At 32.2% G+C, this 19,521-nt stretch overlaps 1 protein-coding gene and 1 non-coding gene across 2 annotated transcripts in view; both read left to right on the top strand.

Moving 5' to 3' along the window:
* The window catches only part of LOC123673508 (dendritic arbor reduction protein 1-like), a 475,514-nt gene that overhangs the window by 153,591 nt on the left and 302,402 nt on the right, over positions 1-19,521 (top strand). The gene's annotated exons all lie outside the window — the stretch shown is intronic.
* On the top strand, positions 4,546-4,617 carry Trnap-cgg. The gene has a single exon. It is a non-coding gene; the product is annotated as a tRNA-Pro (tRNA).

Genomic DNA, 19,521 nt, shown 5'->3' with positions numbered 1-19,521 from the left:
AAATATTTATCAATCTTTTTTGAACTTGATCTCCCCGTCTATCGAATAGAGAAGATATATTATATGTTTTTTCTTGAATATTAATGGATAATCCATTGGCGAAGTTTGGTAAGAAAATAATAAACTTTTCACTACAATTCAGTTCTACGATGTGAATCAGTTGATCATTAATGAAATTATCAAACGAAATTAGTTTTATCAATAAATGTATTAGTATGATATACTAGCAGAAGAGTCCAAAAAAATTATCAAAATTCAAACAGATCTATATAGGGATAAAGATTTCTATATACCTCACCAATACTTATAGCGCATTTGAATAAGATTTAAAGCAGATGACCTTAAAAAAAAATTGGACATCTGAGAATTTCTGAAGAACAATATAACCATTTACAATAAAGTAGTCGCTTTTAAATCAATTATGTCTAATTAATGGGACAAGTGGTAAATTAACAATGTAAATCTTTAATTAGTGTAAATTTGATAAAACCTAAAAATCATGAAAACATATGTTTTTCTACTCTAATTAGATCAATGTATTCATAAAAATATAGTCAGGAATGTCGTCTTAATAAATTCTGTAGAACATATACAGACGAAACACAATATCTCAACATCAAATCTTCGAAAGCACTCAACTGATAATCTAAATTTGTGAATAAGATTTTTTTCAATTATCATTTAAAGTTTATTCATATCAGATTTAAACGTTATTTAATTCTTAGCTGCGCTTATTTCCAGGCATATTATTTTATTATTAATAAATCATATCAATAGACATGAATGAAACTTCTGCAGCCATTTATTTCCATAATTGAAATCGGACAAATGTTCTTATAATGTTTTTTGTGAAAATTACATGATCTTTCATATTGCAATTTTTTTTTGTGAGCTAATAAATCCCCTGTACACCTACATTGGATCATGAACCACCACGAAGCACATAATAATATCTTTTGTGGAACGGACTGATTCGATTCAATTTTTTTCTGTTATTTGCCATGATTTAAGAAAATAAAAGAATGTTTCGTGAGATGATGAGTGAAGAAGATACAGCAGATTTCTTTAGAAATAGACAAATTTGAAAGCAGGATGTGCTTCCATATTTTGCTGCATAAGTATGAATGCCATTCATAATCATTAATTTTCATATACTTTTTCGTTCAAAAAAATAAATGAGTATCAAGTCATTCTAGGTTTTTATGGTATGTCACTTCGTAAATTATAGGTAGGTACTGATTCCACTTTCAAAATTTCTTATTCCGAATTTTTGTATCTACAATTTCTTAGGATCTTATCTGGGTTATGTTTTTCATCTTCAAATGTAGTACCTATTAGTTAATTCAATCGATTCTACAGTCCTTGAGAATGAAATAAGCGATAAAAATAAAGGTAAAAACCTTGAATACATACTTTGATTATCGTAAGTTTGCGTACGCCGTCACTATAGGTTCCATTGTCCCTAGGGATATATCTCAATTTCCTGCTTCATTAAACTCTATAAAATAATTGTATTGTAATATCGATTTAAACGGTAGTAATTCTCTTCTATTATTTTCTTCAAGGCAGCCAACAACCAGTCGCTATCGTCCCTCTAGGCTAGCTGATACAGATTTCAAGAAATCCGATAAATATATGTTAGAATACAGATCTAAATCATCACTTTTCTTCTATATGTTCAAGGGTATTCTCCAAGCTATTTGTCGGGATGAGATAAGTGAGGTTGTCCATTCATCACCTGGAACATTTAATTATCTTGCCGTTTCATTCTATTACTTAAATTGCCACTCTATAAATTCTTAGAAGATTCTTATTACTGTGTAGTTAGAATGATTGGTATTTCGGTAAACTGATTCCGACGGTGGTATTTGAAGAAAAAACGCTTGTTTGATGTAAGTAGTGAAGAACTCTTCGATAATTAATAGCGTTGTAAATATAGAAGACTGATTCATTCCAAGTAATTCGTTAATTTTTCAGAAAATAGTTTAAATATTATGTCCTTAGTATTCTTAGTATGTTGAAAAATTCTTGGAATTTGGAGTTAATAGAATTCAAATATGGATGTATTAATGAGATGAATAGGTACAGTAAAAATTTGAAAGCATTAAAAGTACAGTTCGAGTAAGAATTTGAATGATCTTTGTTTGAGCAAAATTAGTCATGCTTGTACCCTTTGTGTTGAAGTTCTTACCTCTCAGGTACATTACCAACAACAATATCTAACCAAATAAATACGACTCAAAGTTAAAGAAAATTTATGCTTTCCGTGTTTGTTTACTACCAAAAATTGTATATTAAAATTTGGGGATTCCATTGTGTAACCGAGAAGTTTTGAACTTATTTCAAGTTCATCTTCAGACATTGAAGGTTTTTTCAGAAGGTACAGAGTATTTATATGGGTTCAGGTACGGAAAAATACATAAGATAATCGAAAAAAGGTTACAAAGCTTGGTAAAGAAGGAGAAAACATTTTTGACCGAAATTCAAAATGTCTAGAATTCCAGGTATTATTCGAACACGTAAAATATTTTGAAATAACAGTGTTATGTTTATTCAGTCATAACTTAGAAACTATTTTTGTTTTTTGGTTTATGAATTTCGATGGATTCTAAATAATTGAATCTCCTACGTTTTGATTCCACAAGTTTTTCCTATTTCCATGTTGTCAATTGTGGGGAAAGGGTGATCAGTATCTATGCAATCTATGACTCAAAGAGTTCATTATAGTTACTTTGTAGTAAATATAATTAAAATACGAATGTATGCATGTAAGTACATACCACCCGTCCACCCATAATTTCTCAGCCATTTTATACTGTTGATTCCAATCAATTTGTATCGACTCTGTGAGCGTGATGACAACCCCTAAAATCTTAAACGAGAAGAAGGATTAAGTGATACCTTTTTTCAAAGGTAATTCAATTGTCTTTTCAAGACTAACATAGGCTTGACCTTTTTTAGTACAAACAATTAAAAAAAAAAGAGTATAATGGTTATACGATAGCAAGAGTTGTAATGACACATGAGAAGAGAAATGAATTGGTAGAAGAGTGTCAATTGAATGGCCACCACACTGCCCAGACTTGAGACCTTTAGATATTTTCATTTTGAGTTGATTGTGTACAAAAAAAACCCCTGTAGCCATGTAAAATAATTGAAAGTAATAAAAATTCAAGTTGAATTTTTCCAAAACGTGAGAGCCGAATTTGAAAGAAGGCTATATTTTTGTCTATAAAAAATTTTGAATAAATAAAATGAAATTTTCCGTTATTTTCATGTTTTATGGCAATTCTTGCTATTGTAACTATTCCAATATTTTTCTTCCAATTTTTCTGTACTATAGCAGAGGAGGTCAAGTGTACGGCATTTTTGAAAAAGACATCGAATTACCTTCAAAACAATGTGTCACTCAGCCTCTTTTCTATTTAAAACATATGATAATCGATTGGAACCAACCGTATAAAATGTCCAACTTCGAACCAAAGTTAACCTTTTTTTTTGGGTTTTTCTAATTTTGCATGGGGACTGAGAAATCAGACGTGATATCTTTTCAAATTGAACAAACTGTATATACCTCTACTCAGAACCGAGAAACCTCGCAGATCCTACAAATTTGGGACACTATGTACGACATGATGTCACTACACCCTTCCGAGGGTTAGATTGAGAGAGAGTACGAATTTCAATCCTGTCGAGTCATTTGTTCCGAATTCGGAATTACATTAATTGTACCCAGTTTGTTCTTGAAATATGATTTGTTTCAATTTGTTTACTCTATTTTCATCTCTTAGAATTCAGGGATCTTTCAAAGCTTTTCTCGAAAAGTTTGAAGTTATATTATTAACATTTACCTTAAAGTCCTAAAATAGACATGTTTCATAATTCATTGTGGCAGTAATATAACTAATACATTACTAGCAGTGTCCCTGTTTTTCACTACAAAACGATTAAAATGTTTCACTTAATTGCCTCAATCGCTAAATCAGTACCAACAACCTTGTTGAACTTCCTAAGAAAATCTCAAAATTTATCACCACCGGATTATGCCCAGTCAAACTCGAACGCCTTCAAACAATTCCGAGAACTTCAAAGCGAAAATGATAACATCGACAACACCATAGAGTACGGCAATTCTTTTTCTAATAAATCGGCCTCGTTCGATCTGTTTATTTATGCCTTATCTAAATGAAACAATCGACCCACTGAAGGCCCGAGGAAATAAATATAAATTTCAAGCAAACGTTAAATCATTTCCGCAATATTTCGTACATAACTCTTGCATCGCCGGTATGGCGGCCTTTTTTTCCTTCCTACGCTTTTCAACGCTGGATCTGATGGGCCTCACACCTCACGCTTCGTGAACTGCGGGGGTGGTAAGCTTTATTTATCGGAGGTCCGCCGAGAGTTATTGGTTAATGGGGTAAAAGTTGATTTTTGCGATTGTTCAAAGACGAATCGGCTTGAATATAGCGAGTTGGGATCAACAGGTAGGTGGAAGGAAGGTTTGGACGGTATATATGTTATCTGTACCTTTAATCGCCACAAGGCCTGTTGGTCTAGGGGTATGATTCTCGCTTCGGGTGCGAGAGGTCCCGGGTTCAAATCCCGGACAGGCCCAGATCTTTTTAAACCCAGAACTATCGAATAGTTCATAATCGGGGATTTTAACAGATTTCACATTTGAATTTCATAAAGGAAATTTGTTTCTTGAATACAAATTTAATATTCAGGTTGTGAAGAAAATGGGGAACAAGATTCATTACTACGTTATTGAATGTTTCTCAGCAAAACGATGGGATAATTTTTTTTTTAATTCACCCCTTATGGCATAAAAATTTCACTTATGATATCATTCATTTTTACAGAGTAACATCATTATTTTCGTTTCAAATGACTACCCATATTTTCTGCTGATTCACTAGACGGGCAACTTATCTAAATAATGATGTAAAAAAATTGCACTATAGATAACCATATTATCAGGAAATAACCGATTTACTCTGAGAAATTAAAATGACTTTCACGGAAGAATATCTTAATTGAACGCAAAAAACGACCATTCTCTCAATCAAAAGTCCCGTTTTCTGTGGGAAGTTTCCCTCACAAATAAAACGTTTTTCATAAACTAATTATGAGGTTTGAAAAAGGTTTGTCCTTCCTCATAAAGTACCGATATTGGCCCTTCATGGCAAGAAAGGGATCCTTTTCTTCACGCATGCTCGATGACTACAAAACATAACCTCATTCTGTTGTCTCATTCCCATCACACGTCTTTTTCTACCACACAAACTTTTTTTGTTAAAATTATCAAATATGAAAGGACCTTCATTACTTTCAATTTATTCATAAAATTTCAATTCAACCAAATTTCAATTCCTATGAAATATTACACTTTCAAGCTTCATATGAAGGCTAGTTTCTAATGGAACGGTCTTTACCGAGAGGAGCCTTTCTGGGATGGATTATGAAACTGGAGTGTTTACAGTTTATACTGGTATCGGTCAGTGCCATTGTTATCTACAGCACCAGTTATATACACCATTAAAAAAAAGTTCGAATAGTCATTTAAAAAATTATAACGGCTCTCTCTAAAAATGAATGACGTCATAAGTAAAATTCTTATGCCATTAGAAGGTTAATTGAAAACCAAAATTGACCTCTGTCCTAGAGTTTTGCTTGAAGACTTTCAAAAGTGAAGTTAGAAATTTTGTTCCTTACTTTATCCACACAATGAATAGGTAATAGGCGTGAAAGATATCGACTATCAAGTATATCGAAGGTAGAAGAAAACTTTGCGAACACTTTCGGGATGATATTTTTTGAAATTTACACTGGTTAAATTGATTTAAGACTAATTTGAACAACAATATTTTCGCGTTTGTTTGTCTGTGTCTGCAAAATTTTGTAACAGTCTCAACTTTTAAGAGTGGCGATTTAGGATCTGCCAATGTTCAAGTATTCCTCTGCCCTCATCACTTTTGAGATCTCACCACTTTTCAGGATGAGTGAAGCAATCTCAAACGTTCCTCAGATTTACCGCCTTTTTCTACTGAATACAAGAATTCAAAATAAGTGTTTACGTCTTTATTTTTCATTTTATGAAAACCGCCTTTCCATCCTTCGACAAGATAATTTTTATTTTATTTTTATGTGAAAATTCATTGAAAAAAATTTTTGTTCAGAAAGTAATATCATTATATCATATATATTTATACTTCAAATTCCATCTTATTTTATCCATTCCAAAAAAATTATGAGTAAGGACTTTCCGCAATAACGAACCCTTTGAAATAAATTAAATTCTCTTTTTAAAGCGTCGTCAAACCTACAGAAAATTCTGGAAGAATATTTAAAACAAAAGGTAATAAAAGCACAGATGTGAAATCAGGATCTTTTGAGCACTCATTCATCAATTCACGCGCCCATTGTATCTTTGGAGAGCTTGAATAAATGAGGGCTGAAAAGCTTCTGATTCAGTTCAGTGCTTTCCTACTTTTTTTCAAATATTGTTTCGGAGAAATTTGTCTAATAAATTTTGAATCGGGAAGATCTTCATAGCAATTCCATTTCCTCTCATAACATTCATCACACCCTGGCATCTATTACCACATCAACAAAAAAGAACCAGAAAGCGAACTCACCTTGTGATATCCAGAAATTGAGCAGGTGAACGTTTTCCTTTACTCACGGGTTTGTAAAAAAATGGCCATCTCGATTCTCGTCTAACATATCCATCTACCGTGCCAGACGATTGTACCATTCTTGTAAGGAGATCGCATTAAGGCTTCATTGTCACCGCAAGTGACACATAAATGGAAGTAGCATGTCCTGTTACTCGATTTCAAATGCAACTAAATGCATTATCGGATCCAGAACCGGTACTTCTGGTTGCAGCGATTTTTCGGTACCGTCTTTTCTGGTGTTGAATGAGAGTTGGAACAAGATAGTCATAGTCGCGCTGGCGTTTGATACTATGTACAATGTATTCTAAATAATTTGTGTCAATCATCAAGGGCGTAGAAATAGGAGGATGGGGGGGTGTATGAACCAATAATAATCATTTTACTTCCTTTGAAATCGTCAGTAAAAAATCGGAACCCATTACGGTTTATGAGTTTATTATCGCTTTCAAGATGAGTACTTTTATTGCACTACGAGCTCGTCTTTATCCGAGGTTTATTATTTTTCTTTATCTATCCGCTTTCTTGGCATCGCCCCTCATTTGCCATCTGTGAATTTTGCATTCATCATCGGTATACACTTACCCGTTGTTTACGGTTTTTTGTATCATTCTCGTCACAATATTTTAATACTGCAGTTATCAAAGAACTGAACTGAGTAATTCGCATCGAAAAATTGTCTGGGCTGTGTTGCAATTTATTTGTGAAGACATCATTTTTAAATTGACTATATGTACAGGGTGTTCCTAAATTGGAGGTACAAATGAAAATGATAGATGTCTCATATCATTTCAAGAAAAAAGTTCTATAACTTGAATCCGAATGAGTTGTTTTTGAGATACAGGTGTTAAAGTTCAAGTTATTCTCTTATAGCTTCCCTTCACAAGATATTCAACTTGAATTGGCATAGATATTCCAATTTGAAGTTTTATCATGTGGTATCCAAATTTTGAATGCAAATCTACAAGGTGAATTATTTCTGGACGGGTGCCCGCTACTTTCATCCAGAATTATTTCTTTGTGAATCACTGATAGTTTAGAAAAATTCAAAAAGAAACTCTGGTTCAATACTACACTTTTTGGTTTATTGTAGTTATGTCGTATCTGCTACCGATTTCGAAAAAAAAATTCAAACCGCTCTCTATAGTGGTTCTCAAGAAAATTCAAATTATAATAAAGATCCAGTTAGGTAGCTGTGATAAATAAATTGATCATACTCAGTTTTGGCACTTATTTACTAACTCTGTAGCGAAGATTAATAAAGATTCGATAAACGGGTTATTGTTAAGCATCACAAAAATGTAGGACTAATAGAAACACCCTGTATCTCGAAAACAAAGCGTTTTCGGGCTCATATTTATGAGCCATTTTATTTTGAAAATTTTCCAAGGAGTCTCTCATTTTCCTTCGTAACTCCAACTCAGGAACACCCAGTATAAGATGAGAACAATCGAATTGGTAATAAAAAAAGATAATTCCGAGTAATTTGGTTCAAACTTTGTTATCAAACCTACTTTTCTCATATTATAGATATAAGTAAACAATGTTGTAAAAAAATTTTTTTTGATACTCCCTTCTCCCAAAAAAAAAAGGTCTACGCCCTTGGTAGAATTTTGTTCGGGAAGCGGGCAGGGCTGATCATTGAACGAAATAGGTGATAGGGATTGAGGGAGGTGTTGACTGCAGATTTTGTATAAAAAATTTAAATCTGAAAAATTCCTTCTATAATACGGGGATTAAACTGAACGTCGAAATAAAAACTGAATATAATAAAAAATTTTAAATATTAGCTTTTCTTTCAGATGTATCTAGGATATACAGGATGTCTCGTAAACCGACGTCTGCCCGGCGCATGCTTTAAGCTTAGGGCATGCCTGACCAGAATATCCAAATTTGGTTTTAGTAAAAGTGTCTTAGTTTTCGAGAAACAGTTTTATGAAAATCGTCGAAATTTATATCTTGGTCATTGTTCTGAGTTCCACAGCTACATATTTTGTTATTCTTTTTTCTATCAAAATGTTTAAACGGATCAGCCTATCCAACATGATCAAATATTTTCGCAAGGTGCTTATGGTATGCTAAGAAAAAATGAATGGTTCCCACTTTTTACTTTTCTCAAATTTTGTCATTCAACTTTGAACGTTTCTGCTATGAAAAAATTATATCAGACTAAATCTTCTAAAAGAAATACGTATGGCTACATATGGATTAATATGGCTGCAAAATAATGGCTGCCCGAAACACCATGCCAAATTAGAGATTATTTGGACGAACATTAACCCCAAAGACGAATTGGGCGCATTGAACCAATTGTGGTGTACTATAGCCACTATAGGTCGCCAGATTTGAAATCATTAGATTTTTGTTCTGGAGTTGCATAAAGGAGAAGGTGCATTGCAAATCGATCAATACTGAAATGGAACTCACGAAAGAATTAATGCTTCAGTTGAAGAACTAAATACCACCGGATGCTCAAGACTAATGAAGCGATCATTTTTGAAAAGATGAATTGAATGCATTAAAGCCAGTGGCAAGTAATTCTTACATTTTATTTTACAATAATAACACATTAACAATAAAATCCAAATAAAAGTCTACAAATGAAAATCCCAGAATGAGCTCCCTCTTCATGATAATGTCAATATCTTTTTTTCTCATTGCGTCAAGCCGAAAAGTATATTTCATCGAAAATTTTTCTTAAAAAGATTACTTTTGGCTTGACGTGCCGAGTTAATCGGATATAATTTTTTATAGCAGAAACGATCAAAGCTAGATGACGAAATTTGGAAAAATTAAAAGGTGGGAATCATTCAGTTTTTCTGAGCATACCATTGGCACCTTGGGAAAATTTTTAATCATGTTGGGTAGGCTGTGGCACTCAAAACAATGAAGATTTTTATAAAACTGACGATATCTTGAAAACTAAGACACTTTTACTAAAGCTGACCTAAGCTATGAGCATGCGCCAGGTTGACACCCTATATAATACATTCTCAATATCGAATTCGGATTCATTACAAATATTCAACAGAGCGAGCTCAGTCATTTTCTCACTTCCCATTTTACTTCTTCAATACGGCATCGGCCACTTTACTTTAGGGTTTAATAAGTTCTTTCCGGCGTGGCTGTCGATACTGGTAACGTATAAAATATTTTGTGTTATATACAGGGTGTAACATTGTTTTACTTTGTTCACTAACTAACCTCTTTATTAGGTTTTATAGATCTCTCCACCAAATCTATAAAACCTAATAAAGATGTGAGCCTTACATTAAAATGAATAGGGGGGAAAGGAGAAAAAGAATGCTGGTTGTATAAAAATAAAAAAAAAATAAGAATATATTATTGACTTATTGAGTTTTTCTAGTCTTTGCATTGTGTCATTTTCATTTAGAAAGATACTTCATGTTGAAATTACTTTGATGTACCATTGTTTTGTTAAAAATTTTTTGTGGTTGTATTCTGTTTCTCTAATGAGGTGCCATAATTTCAGTAATTTTTTATCTTTCGAAGCCCTGATGAAGAATCAATGAAGATTCGAAACGTTGGCAAATTTGATAAGAGTTTTTTGTACTTTTTTGCTGTTTCACCGGTCCTCAAGCTGTGACTACCGATTGCTAATTACCTAATTATTTCTATCCACAACCTTCAATTAGTATAAATTGAAATGTAAAATTTGCCCGAAGAGCTGCAGTATTGTAAAAACAATTGCCGAAAAATTTTAATTTGTGGAAATTAAAATTTGATTCAATGAATTGATATTGTTTGTCATAATCCGACAAAAGAAATGCATGGCAGTCGAATTCATTTCATTCTATTCCATTGGAATCGAAATGTTTACGATAGTTCGAAGATTTTCTTTAGACTGATTTTTTATTGAAACTAATTGACCAAAAAGCAATCTTTTCCACACCACCGTTGAGGTAGATTGCAAGGTGCGTTTTATTTTACATGGTATCCCCTGTAGGCCTAATCCATGATTAATTTTTTTTTTTGTATCTTCGTTTTGGATACATGCTTTTTTTCTATTTTTTTTTTCTTTTGAGGTCAATATTGACTGACTTAAGCGAGAAGAGTTTTGTCCTAGAGAAATGCTTTCTCACTCCACCATATTATAAGTTTTTGTTATCACTAAGATTTAATGATTCCTCAACCCAGTAGTGGCAGGGTTTGAACCTGCTACTACAAGCACGAATTGGGTTAAGTAGTGGGTGTATCTCTCTAGGCTATTTTCGTGCTCGACAATAAGGTGGTTTTCTAAGCTCTCAAACCAACACCAAATTCTGAAATTCGAGTCGTATCTGAGTATAAATCAAAGTATAGCGAGTTCTTTCTTTTTATGTGCTATTTCCCATTGAAAGATAGGATAAAAAACCTTCTATATTTGAATGGAAATCAGGAAAAATTCATATTACCAATTTCCTGAGTAAAATCTGCCGAGGTATTTTCGAGTGCAGAAAAAATGAATGAAAATTGATACGTTATAGAGCTTACCTACTTCAACCTCATTTAAAGTCCTTAAATCCAAAGGCAAATCCAAAAATTCAGATTATGAGAACATAATAATAAACTTTTGAATTTTGTATGAGATCATTCATGTCATTGTTTATACCGGAAAAATAATTTGTTGCATATAGGTACCGTTGTCGCAACGTTCATTAAAAAGAATTTTTGTTTTTTTTTCTCAAAAAAGAAAAAAAACCTTTATCAAATTTGCCAACGTTTCGAATCTTCATTGATTCTTCATCAATAGGGCTACAAAAGTTGAAAAAATAACTAAAATTATGCACATCAGTAGAGAAACAGAATACAAAAATTTTTCAACAAAACAATCGTACATCAAAGATGTTTCAACATAAAGTATATTTTAAAATGAAAATGACAAAATACAAAGACTAGAAAAACTCACTAAGCCAGATGAAAGCTGCTCAAGAAGTCAAAATAATAAAAATGTAAAGTGTCAATGTTTAATATGAGTCAATAATCCATTCTTATTTTTTTTTAAATTTTTATACAACCGGCATTTTTATCTTTTATTTTTACCTATTGATTCAAATGTAAGGCTAACCTCTTTATTAGGTTTTATAGATCTCTCCACCAAATCTATAAAACCTAATAAAGATGTGAGCCTCACATTAGAATGAATAGTGGGGAAAGGAGAAAAAGATTGCTGGATGTATAAAAATTAAAAAAAAAAATAAGAATATATTATTGACTTATTGAGTTTTTCTAGTCTTTGCATTGTGTCATTTTCATTTAGAAAGATACTTCATGTTGAAATTACTTTGATGTACGATTGTTTTGTTCAAATTTTTTTGTGGTTGTATTCTGTTGCTCTATTAAGGTGCCATAATTTCAGTAATTTTTTATCTTTCGAATCCCTGATGAAGAATCGAATTAGAAAAATTTTAATATTACCAATTTCCTGAGTAAAATCTGCCGAGGTATTTTCGAGTGCAGAAAAAAATGAATGAAAAATAATACGTTATAGAGCTTACCTACTTCAACCTTATTTAAAGTCCGTAATTCCAAAAATTCAGATTATGAGAACATTATAAAAAACTTTTGAATTTTGTATGAGATCATTCATGTCATTGTTTATACCGGAAAAATAATTTGTTTTATATAGGTACTGATGTCGCAACGTTCATGAAAAACAATTTTCGTTTTTTTTCTCAAAGAAGAACAAAAAACTTTTATCAAATTTGCCAACGTTTCGAACCTTCATTGATTCTTCATCAGGAGGGCTACAAAAAGAAAAAATAACTAAAATTATGCACATCATTAGAGAAACAGAACACGAAAATTTTTCAACAAAACAATCGTGCATCAAAGATGTTTCAACATAAAGTATATTTTAAAATGAAAATGACAATATACAAAGACTAGAAAAACTCACTAAGCCAGATGAAAGCTGCTCAAGAAGTCAAAATAATAAAAAAGTAAAGTGTCAATGTTTAATATGAGTCAATAATCCATTCTTATTTTTTTTTAATTTTTATATAACCGGAAATTAAAATTTGATTCAATGAATTGATATTGTTTGTCACAATCCGACAAATGAAATGCATGGCAGTCGAATTCATTTCATTCTATGCAATTGGAATCGAAATGTTTGCGATACTTCGAAGATTTTCTTTCAACTATTTTTTATTGGAACTAATTGACCAAAAAGCAATCTTTTCCATACCATCGTTGAGGTAGATTGCAAGTTGCGTTTTGTTTCACATGGTATCCCCTGTAGGCCTAAACCATGATTTTTTTTTTTTGTATCTTCGTTTTGGATACATGTTTTTTTTCTATTTTTTTTTTCTTTTGAGGTCAATTTTGACTGACTTAAGCGCGAAGAGTTTTGTCCTAGAGAAATGCTTTCTCACTCCACAATATTATAAGTTTTTGTTATCACTAAGATTTAATGATTCCTCAACCCAGTAGTGGCAGGGTTTGAACCTGCTACTACAAGCACGAATTGGGTTAAGTAGTGGGTGTATCTCTCTAGGCTATTTTCGTGCTCGACAATAAGGGGGTTTTCTAAGATCTCAAATCACCACCCATCTGTAGATAAACATTGCAGTTAGTAAAGGAGAATTTGAAAGTGAACAGCAGAGTTGCCGGATTCTAAATGAATTCCTTAGCCAAAAGAACTTTCGAGTTAATTGAGAGCTAATTCAGAGATGATTTTAGATAAGTGATGAATGCTGGTAGTATCACCAAGATCTGAAATACGAGTGGTAATAAAGTATAAATCAGAGTTCTTTCATTTCATCTGATATTCCTTATTGAAAGATATAATAAATACCCTCCTATATTCGAAGGGATATTAGAGAACTTTCATATTATTGAATGAAATTCTGGCGAGGTATTTCCAAATGCAGAAAAAAAATAAACTAAAAATAATACGTTATAGAGCTTACCTACTTCAACCTTATTTGAAGTCTTAAGATCCAAAGCTCGATCCAAAGGCAAATCCAAAAATTGAGATTATGTTGACTATAATAGACTTTTAAATTTAATATGAAATCATTTGTGTCTCTGTTATACCGAACAAATAATTTGTTGCGTGCTGTTGTCGCGACTTTCAAGGAAAAGAATTTTTTTTCGCAATAAACAGACGAACCTCTAATGAGCCTCTGTTCATCATGTTTATTTGGAAAATTCAATGGAATATTATATAAGGTTGTGTTGAAAGCAAATAAACTTTATTATTATAATTATAAATTGTAAAAGTTCTTAAAATAAAATTCATCATTTGTCATTCACTGTGTACATAGAACACGATAAAAAATATTATAATATAATGGAATGTGGTATGAAATGAAAAAACTTATATTTTTTGAGAAATATAGATCGGAAAAGGTGAAATGGAATCGTTTCTCGTATATTTTACATTTCATTATGAGGAATGATCATTCTGATTGAATAAATGAAATAAGAAATAATCCAGAAGCAGTCCAAAGAGGCAATGAAATTCGGCAATGTTTAGCAAAGCGAACGCCGACAAGCCTGATGGGTGCATGTGTTTTATTAGCGTCGATAACTCGTAAACAGTACTTTGAGGGGATTACTCCACATCTGGATGTATTTGTGTATAATGCATAATGCGACACCTTGATGATAATTGAATTTGTCGCTATTCCTTCTTGTTGTTGCTGACCGAATTAAATCTCCGGTACTATGAATTTCTACAAATGTGATATTTGTTGATCAAGCTTGAAATGTCGCCCTTGAATTTTGGCGCCCTAGGCGTCCGCCTAACGACCGCTCTGGTTATACCCCTACACCAGGGTTTCAACAAACAAAACAAACAAACAAAGAGCAACAATAGCATACTTTCAATAATGTGTTGAAAATAAATGGTAACGTACAATATTTTTTGCAAGGAGTGTATTTTATTGTATTGACTTTTGGATTCTTCAATCTCAAAAACACGAACTGTCAAAAATTGAGGTAATTTGAAAAAAGTTCGAAAAAAAGATTATAAAACACGAGTTTATCTTATTGAACATAATTAACTGAGAAACAATCGCTTCCAAACCACCGTTGAGGTAGATTGCAAGGTGCCTTTTGTTTTACATGGTATCCCCTGTAGGCCTAATCCATGATAATTTTTTTGTGTATCTTCTTTTTGGATACAGAGTTTTTTCTTTCATTTTTTTTCGTTTTTTTGTTCTTTTTCTGTTCTAAAGATTTGGTGGAGAGATCTATGGAATCTCATCAAGAGGTGAGCCTTACATTTGAATCAGTAGGGGACAATGGGAGAAAAAAATGCTGGTTGTATAAAAATAAAAAAAAAAAATAAGAATAGATTATTGACTCATTTCAAATATTTATACTTTACATTTTTATTGTTTTGACTTCTTAGGTAGATTTCATCTGGCTTAGTGAGTTTTTTTAGTCTTTGTATTGTGTATTTTCATTTTAAAAGATTCTTCATGTTGAAAATCCTTTGATGTACGATTGTTTTGTTAAAATCTTTCTTGGGTGTATTCTGTTCCTCTAAAGAGTTGCCATAATTTCAGTAATTTCATATCTTTCGTAGCCCTGATGAAGAATCAATGAAGATTCGAAACGTTGGCATATTTGATGAGGGTTTTTTGTCCTTTTTTGCTGTTTCACCGGTCCTCAAGCTGTGATTACCGATTGTTACAACTAATTACTTTTATCCACAAGCTTCAATTCATATAAATTGAAATGTAAATTTTGCCCGAAGAGCTGCAGTGTTGTAAAAACAATTGCCGAAAAATTTTAATTTGTGGAAAGTAAATTTCAATTGATTTGATTTATTTTTTTTTAACGTTTATATTTTTATACATTGTTTGTCACATTCCGACAAAAGCAATGTACGCCAATCGGATTGAATTCATTCCATGCCATTGGAATCTCAATTTTCCAAAACGTAAATTCCGAAGATTTTCTTTCAACTAATTTATTATTGGAAATAATTAACCAAAAAGCAATCGTTTCCACACCAACGTTGAGGTAGATGGCAAGGTGCGTTTTGTTTTACATGGTATCCCCTGTAGGCCTAGTCCATGATTATTTTTTTTTTGTATCTTCTTTTTGGATACAGGAATGATTGGGAGCTAATAAGAGATGATTTTTAGTTTAAATTTAGATTTAGAGATAAGAGATTAATGCTAGTAGTATCACCAAAATCTGAAGTACGAGTGGTAATAAAGTATAAATAAAAAATAGCGAGTTCTTTCATATCATGTGCTATTTCCTATTAAAAGACAGAATAAATACCATCCTATATTTGAATAGAAATTAGAAAAACCTTCATATAACCTATTTCCTGAGTAGAATTCTGGCGAGGTATTTTCGAGTGCAGAAAAAAATTGAATGAAAAATAATACATTATAGAGCTTACCTACTTCAACCTTATTTGAAATCCTTAAATCCAAAGGCAAATCCAAAAATTCAGATTATGAGAACATAATAATAGATTTTTAAATTTTATATGAGATCATTTGTGTCATTTGTGATAATTTGTTGCATAGGTACTGTTGTCACGACGTTCATGAAAAAGAATTTTTGTTTTTTTTTTCAAAAATGAAAAAAAATACCCCATCAAATTTGTCAATGTTTCGAATATTTATTGATTCTGGAGGGCTATAAGAGATAAAAAATAACACAGAAAAATTTTTTAACAAAACAATCGTACATCAAAGAAGTTTCAACATCTTTTGAGTTTTTCTAGTCTTTGTATTGTGTCAATTTCATTTTAAAAGATTCTTCATGTTGAAAGTCCTTTAATGTATGATTGTTCTGTTACAATTTTTTTGTGGTTGTATTCTGTTCCTCTAATGAGGTGCCATAATTTTAGTAATTTTTTATCTTTCGAAGCCCTGATGAAGAATCAATGAAGATCCGATACGTTGGCAAATTTGATAAGGGTTTTTCGTTCTTCTTTGCTTTTTAACCTCAAACTGTGATTACCGATTGTTAATTACCTAATTACTTTTATCTACAAGCTTCAATTCGTATAAATTGAAATGTAAAATTTGCCCGAAGAGCTGCATTATTGTAAAGCTGTGAATGCACGGCAATCGGATTCAATTCATTCTATGCCATTGGAATATTAATTTTCCAAAAACGTAATTTGCGAAATGTTTACAATAGTTCGAAAATTTTTTATTGGAAATAATTGACCAAAAAGCAATCGTTTCCACACCACCGTTGAGGTAGATTGCAAGGTGCGTTTTGTTTTACATGGTATCCCCTGTAGGCCTAATCCATGATTATTTTTTTTTGTTTCTTCCTTTTTGGATACAGGTTTTTTTTATTTTTTTTTTGGGTTCTTTTGGGGTCAATTTAGATTGACTAATTTTGAATCATGAGGGCCGAAAGAGTTGTGTCCTAGAGAAATGCGTTCTCACACCACCATATTAGAAGTTTTTTTATCACCATATTATGGTTATTTCTCAACCCAGTAGTGGCAAGGTTTGAACCTGCTACTACAAGCACGAATTGGGTTAAGTAGTGGGTGTATCTCTCTAGGCTATTTTCGTGCTCGACAATAAGGTGGTTTTCTTAGATCTCAAATCACCACCCATCTGTAGGTAAACATTGCAGATAGTCAAGGAGAATTTGAAAATGAACAGCAGGGTTGCCGGATTCTAAATAAATTCCTCAGCCTTAAGAAATTTCGAGTTGACTGGGAGCTATTCAGAGAGGATTTTCAGTTTAAATTTAGATTTAGAAATAAGAGATTAATTCTAGTAGTATCACCAAAATCTGAAATACGAATGGTAATAAAGTATAAACCAAAGTATATGTCGTTAACATTTTTCTTTCTATTTTTATATGGCAAGATATATTATTTGAAACAAAAAATTGTTTGCGAACAATGCTTGGACTGCTTAAAAAGTGATGAACACGGTTTATTTTTGTATTCCTTCGTGAAAGTTTACTTAATCCGACCCTGATCTTTCTCCAATTTTAGTAATAGAATTAGCCCCGCCCACTGGTCAATTTTTTTCCAGCACGATAACAGCTCATAGCGTCTCCTTCTATTCTATCTCGATGGTTTCAACAAACAAAAAGCAACAATAGCATACTCCCAATAACAAGTTGAGAATAAATGCAAATGTACAATATTTTTTGTAAGGAGTGTATTTTATTCGACTTTTGGATTCTTCACACTCAAAAACACAAACTGTTAAAAATTCAGGTAATTTAAGAAAATTAAAAAAAAAAGTTTAAAAAACACGAGTTTATCTTATTGAACATAATCAACTGAAAAACAATCGTTTCCACATCACCGTTGAGGTAGATTGCAAGGTGCGTTTTGTTTTGCATGGTATCCCCTGTAGGCCTAGTCCATGATTCTTTTTTTTTTGTATATTCTTTTCGAATACAGGATTTTATATTTTTTTCAATTTTTTTGTTCTTTTGAGGTCAGAGAGGAACGTTGTCAAATTATTTTGTCCTAGAGAAATGCGTTGTCACACCACCATATTTTAGTTAGAATATATCACCAAGGAAGTGTTAGATCTCAACCCAGTAGAGGCAGGGTTCGAACCTACCCCTACAGGCACGAATTGGGTTGAGCAGTGGGTGTATCTCTCTAGGCTATTCTCGTGCTTGTCAATAAAGAGGATTTCGAAGATCTCATCGCACCCCATCACATAATTTGTAGGTTGATATTTCCGTTTGTAAAAGAGCATTTGAAACTGAACAACAGGGTTACCGGATTCTTTATATATTCCTGTTCTGTTAATTAGGTTCTATTCAGAGATGATTTCAAGAGAGATGACTGCTAGTATTATCACAAAATTTTGCAATACGGGTAGCAATGAAATATAAATCATAGTATAGCGAGTTCTTTAATTTCATTTGCTATTCTCCGTTGAAAGATAATATGAATACACTTCCATAGTTGTTCGAAAATCATAAAAAAGAAGCCTTTAACTTCGTATTACGATGACGAGGGATATCAACATTTGACTGTTCTCTGTTATTCATCGATTGAATGTTATGTCTAAAAACAATTTTTTCGTATAAGTATGAGAGTTGTTTTAATGAAACATATTATACATACATATTATAAAAAAAATCTTATGTTTTTCTTTTTAAATATATCAACTTTAAAAGAGCCAACCCATTCAGTCTATTTTCACTAGTTTTATTTTTCATGTTTTGAGAAAAAAAGCATTTTCAAAATAGAAGAATAAAGTAAAAAAAAAATCACTTTTTGAAATTTAGTTTATTTCTTTACATCGATTCCTATAAATATATTTAGGAAAAAATACCGTCGTAGTATTTATACAACAGAGTACTCAAATTCAAATTCATGAGTAGAAATGCGCCAATTTTGAACTATCGTTTGAGCCAGGTTTTTCGGATAAAAAACTTTATGGAAGAAAACGTCAGAAGATTAATTTTTTTTGTATTTTTTTTTAATGTTCCGTCACCGAATTTTGGTGCTGAACCTCAGATTCGGATTCAGAACCCAAAAAAATAAAGGGTGTTTTTTTTAGAGCTATAGAACTTTAAATTGCAATAAAACAACGATAGATTATTCGATTGATATGAATTTTATTTATCCGCAAGATAATCTTGTGGCATTACATTTTGAATATGATTTCTGGCATATGACCGACAAGGCTGGCTCGGATGTAGTCCAATCTGGACGTCCAATTTTCGATGACTTTTCCAACATTTGTGGCCGTATATCGGCAATAACACGGTGAATGTTGTCTTCCAAATGGTCAAGGGTTTGTGGTTTATCCGCATAGACCAATGACTTTACATAGCCCCACAGAAAGTAGTCTAGCGGTGTTAAATCACAAGATCTTGGAGGCCAATTGGTCCAAAACGTGAAATTAGGCGGTCACCA

The sequence above is a fragment of the Harmonia axyridis genome, chromosome 2 (assembly GCF_914767665.1).
Source record: "Harmonia axyridis chromosome 2, icHarAxyr1.1, whole genome shotgun sequence".
Classification (NCBI taxonomy): Eukaryota; Metazoa; Arthropoda; class Insecta; order Coleoptera; family Coccinellidae; genus Harmonia; species Harmonia axyridis.
The sequence above is the reverse complement of the archived record's forward strand: the minus strand, read 5'-3'. Positions and strand labels throughout refer to the sequence as shown.